The sequence below is a fragment of the Pteropus alecto genome, unplaced genomic scaffold (genome assembly GCF_000325575.1).
Source record: "Pteropus alecto unplaced genomic scaffold, ASM32557v1 scaffold52, whole genome shotgun sequence".
Lineage (NCBI taxonomy): Eukaryota > Metazoa > Chordata > Mammalia > Chiroptera > Pteropodidae > Pteropus > Pteropus alecto.
The window spans coordinates 1,353,131-1,358,650 of record NW_006433941.1 but is presented as its reverse complement, the minus strand read 5'-3'; positions in this window follow the sequence as shown (position 1 = coordinate 1,358,650).

Here is a 5,520-nt window from a genome sequence, read left to right as displayed (position 1 = left end):
AATATGGTTGTCTCTTTGTTCATGTATGAAAGTGACCTACAGTTTTTCTTTCCAGCTTTGTTTCAAGGTTTAATGGCCTCATAAAATGAGCTGGATGGCTTTCTTCTTTTTTTCTATCCTACTGAAGCAATTTTACGATGTTAAAATTATTCATTTCTTGAGGGCAGAATTTACCTGTAAAACCAACCAGGCTTGGCGACTGTGTTTGTGTGTGTGTTAAGGGAAGGCCGCAGTAGGGGCACATGGATCTATTCAGTCTCTTTGAGAGCAATATGTAAGCTTTCATTTTATGTTTCTTCTTGAGTCAGTTTTGTTGTATTTTTCCAGAAAATTTCCCTTTTAATCTAAGTTTTCAAATTTATTGGCATTGTTTATATTTATCTTTTATTTTTCTACATTTCCCCTATGTTCTTTCTATTCAGAGTATTGTTTATTTTTATTTTAATTTCTCTTCTTATGATCATGTTTGCCTATTTAATTAGTCTTCCTAAAGAACCATTTTTTCTCCTTTTGTTAATTTCTTAACTGTGTCTTTGTTTGCAATGTTATTAACTTCTGCTCTTATCTTTATTATTTCCTCCCTTCTAATTCTTTTGGGCTTGCTCTGCTGTTCTTTTTACTAGATTTAGATACTAAGTACAATCATTTTCAACCTTTCTTCTTTGTTTAATATATGCATTTAATTGTTTATAATAGTGTGCTGGAATCAACTGTAGCCAGAGCATATAGGTTTGTGAGAGCTGATTTTGTGTGTTTCTTTCCAGTTCCACATGTCATGCTGATATCTTGAAATAGACGTGGTGGCATATTTACACTATGGATATTGGGCAAATATTACAGATCATCTCTCTCAACTCCCACTGTCCTTCCCCTCCCCCACCCCTGCATACACATGCATGCTCACCCAGATAGCCTGCTGGAGAAGATTTAGCAACACACCATTGGTTGTTTTACAGATTTGGTATTTAGTGTTTGTATTATGATTCGGTTCTAAAATTCCTTTATTTCTTCTTTACTCATTAGTTGCTTAGAAATTATATTTTAATTCCCAAGCATATTGTCATTTCATTGTTGTTGATTTTTAATTTTATTGTGATGTAGTCTGTAGGATATCAATTCTTTGCATTTGTTTGGACTTGGTTGGTAGCATACTATATGGTCAATTTATTTAAAATATTCCATGTATACTTAAAACACATATATTCTTTAATTCTCAGGGTTCTATATGTGTCCTTCTGATCACCTTGTTAATTACATTGTCCAAATTGTCTCTATCATTACTAGCATTTTGTCTGCTTAATCTGTTAATTCTGAGAAAGGAATACTACAATCTTCTACTATACTGATTTGTAAATTTTTTTTTTGTTTTCCATTCTTTTTTAAATTAAATTTATTAAGGTGACATTGGTTAATTGTGTGTTCAACATCCAAAATCAAATCTCCTGTCACCATATATTTGACGCCTTTTACCCTTATCTACCTCTCCACTAACTACCTTTCCTTCCCTCTGGTAACCACTTAACTGTTGTCTGTGTCTGATTTTTTGTCTGTCCTCTTTGTTTGTTGTTTTCGGTTTTATATCCCACATATGAGTGAAATTGTTTCTTGCTTTATACGTTTTGAGGTAAATTGTGAGGTACATATATGATTATTACATCTTTCTGATAAATTCTTTCTTTCATTAATATGTAGTATCCTCTTTTTCCTTAATAGTGTCTTTTGCCTTAATTATTCTTTTATCTGATGTGTCAACGCAGTCGCTATTTTTAGTTAATATTTCGCTGGTATATATATTCTTTATCACTCACCTTTTCATTATATTTTAGATATGTTTCTTCTAAACAGTATAGAGCTAATTTTTTTCCGATATAAGTTTTTCTATATTTTAATTAATAAGACAGTCTCTTTACATTTATTGTGGTTGATCGTGTTTTTCTTTCTACTCGCATTCTTTAACTTCCTACCTTCTCCTGACTTGAAGATGAGGTTTTTGTTTATTTATAACAAATATTGCAAACATGTAGATAATAATAGAGGCCAGTATAAGTATAATGACCCTATGTACCCAGTACCCAACTTTATCAAATTTTAACACTATAACACATTTGTTTCAAAACTATTGTGTGTGTGTGTGTGTGTGTGTGTGTGTGTGTGTGTAAATATTTACTTTATTCCTTTACTTTTGACCTTCTCTTTGGAAGTTATAAATTTGATTACTATTTATTATAGTTGTAGCCATTAATTAGCTTGTTAACATGCATCCATGACTTGACATAAGGCAAGGACTTCAGAATGCTTCAATTTCTATTTCTATCACCCATCCAAATTGCATATTATGGTTTTCTAGTATTTTATTTTTAAATAATTTTCTCCAGATTATTTATCGTTTCTACTTTTGATATTTTTGGTCAATGTTTATTTAGCTTTACCTATAGGTTTACCAACTATATTGTTTGTGCAATTGTGAGCATTGTTATTTTTGCTTTCTTTTACCAGTGGCAACCCCTAAAAAAGCCTCTTTCTTATAAAGTCTTTATTTCATACTGATTCTTCAGTTATAATTTAGCCGATAATAGAATTTTAAGTTGCTTGTTATTTTCTCTCAATATTTTGTAGCTATTATTCCATGCCTTCCAATTTTTTCCATGTTTCTGTTAGAAATTCTGTTGCTATTTCTATTTAGGTTTTTGTTTTATTATTGATAATTTTTTTCCTGGATATTTTTACTTCCTTAGATTTCATATAATTTCACTTCGATGAGTCTAAGTGGGAATTTATTTTTATATATTATGCTTAGACTCACTATGCTTCTTTAATTTGAAGATTCTTTTTTTTTTCTTTTTATCAAGTCTGAATAATTCTCAGCTATATCATTTTAACACTGTTTCTTCCCATTATCTTTATTCTCTCTTTCTGGAATTCCTATTGGATACATATTGAATTTTAAAATCTATATTCTATGTATTTTAATTTCTCTTTTAAATTTACTGTCTTCTAATATCTTTCAACATGTGTTCTGGGCAGTATACCCAGATTTGGTTTCCAGTTCATTAATTCTCTTTCCATCATTACTTCTGTACTGTTAAATACCTTTATTCATTCATGTCACATTGCACTCTTTTTCAGGTTATTTTTAAAATTATTTTCTATTTTAGGGCTCTAATTTTTGTGTTTTCTATTTCTGTTGACTTTCATTCACAATGAATTATTTCCTTGCATATTTTGTAATTTGGGATTATAAGAGGGACTTTATTTTATTTTATTTTTTGAAAATTTGGATAGCCTGAGTTGTCAAAAAATCCCTCCAGTGTATTTTTGTTTGCTTCTTCTGAACATTCCAGAGCCAGCAGCAGCCCAGGAGCAATTCTGCATTAATTTCAGCTCAAGGATTTCTTACATTATCAATGTAGTATAGAGTAAACTCTAAATACGCAGGCTTAGGATGCTGAGTTTTTATGGGAGAATTATTTATTGATTTAATCTTCTAATTTTCCTGCTAGAGTCATGGCTGAGACAACTTCTATACTGTCTCTCTGGATGAGTGGTCAGAGTTTATTAGTCCCAGTTAGCAATCCATCAAGGGTCAAATTCCTAGGTAACCTTAGATAACTCCTCCAAATGGCTATAACATCAGCTTACGTACCTACCCAGGTGGCCCTCAGCTCTCTCGTAGCTTTCAACATGTGGGCTTTTTCTTGAGCACAGCCATAATTTTTCTATTATGATAAAATATGTATAACATACAATTTAGCATTTAAACCATTTTAAATGTACGGTTTTGCGACATTAAGTTTATTCATATTGTTCTGCAACCATTACTACTTCCTATCTTCAGAACTTTTTTTCCTTCCCAAACTGAAATCCCATATCCATTAAACACTAACTCTCCATTCCCTCCTCTCCCCATGCTCCACCCCCTGCCCCCGTAGCATCTGGAACCACCATTCTACTTTCTGTCTATATGAATTTGGCTACTTTAGGAGAATCATACAGTAGTTGTCCTTTTATGTCTCAATTATTTCGCTTAGCATAGTGTCTTCAAGGTTCATCCATGTTGTAGCATATGTCAGAATATCCTTTATAAGGTTGAATAATATTCCACTGTATGTATATATCACATTTTGTTTATCCATTCATCCATTGGACACTTGGGCTAGTGCCACTTTTTGGCTATTACTGTGAATAATGCTGTTATGAACAATGGTATATAAATATCTATTCAAATTCCTATTTTCAATTCTTTTGTATATATGTGTGTGTGTGTATACATATATATATCTCTAGATATAAAACTGCTAAATCATATGATAATTCTATATTTAATTTTTTGAGAAATTGCCATATTATTTTCTACAGCAACAGCCATATATTTTTAAAAAGCTATAATATCTTAACCTGCATTTCCACGTATTAGTGGTAGACTATACAAAGTAACCCAGTCTGCTTTATTCCCCAAACCAGAAAGTTCTGCGTACTTAAGGTGATGTAAATTTTTTTTCATACAGCTCTTTTATTTTTTCTTACCCAAGGTCTTTCTGTGACTATTCTAGGTCCCAGATAGGCATTCCGGAAAGATAAGCTAACACAGTTGCTTGCTTACCATTCATTCCATAATTCCAAAGAATGAGTGTGGCACTTGAAGCTGGGTGAGCAGAAGATAATCTTCTTCGTAAGTTTGAAAGTACAATGTCTGTCTGAGGGAGCCACTGCTGTGAATGAGTTTGCTTTCACTTAAAAAATTTCTGGTTCTTACCATGTAAGAAAATGTTTGATCACAAAACTCTGGGCTGTTTTTTCACTTAAATTATGTGTCCATTCCAGGTGTATTTCATAACCATGAGTTTGCTAAGCCTCTTTTATTAAAAAATAACCAGAGTTTAACATAGAATGATATTTAATGACTGAGGTAAAATGAATTCCAGTCCCTTTTCCGGAGGTTCTTAACTTCGTTAAGTTTCTCTGAGCATGCTAAATTCTTCTATAATAATCTATTCCCTTCATATTTTTTCTTGAATTTACTGCCAAACTACCTTTGAAATTTTTACTCTTCTAGAGAAAGGGTGAGCAAGTTGTGGAGAAAAACACTTTTGGCTAATGAAAAAAACTTCCAAAATATTATGTTTTAAATTAAATATATAGTTATCAAAGAAAATAAAATTGCAGCCCTTTGCATGGGTGCTTTAATCAAAACTGTATTCATTCATAATTTTAATCAGCAAAACCTTACTGACCTCCACACACTGCAACAGGTGATAGATAAATAAGACATGGTCCCTTGTTCACAAATAGTTCAATATCAGGGAGACAGAGGTGAAAACAAAATCTTTTTGACTTATATCTCTGATAGTATGGCAGACTTGCGGCTCTGTGCTATTGTTATTCTGAAAACAACTAAAATGATAGCTAAAATGCAATAAAAAATTTAAACGCTTGTATTTATAAGCTGTATATGTTAAAAAAGGATTTCTTAGAGGCTAAAATTGAGTAAAAGTAGAAACCCACAGAATAAGCAGATATTTG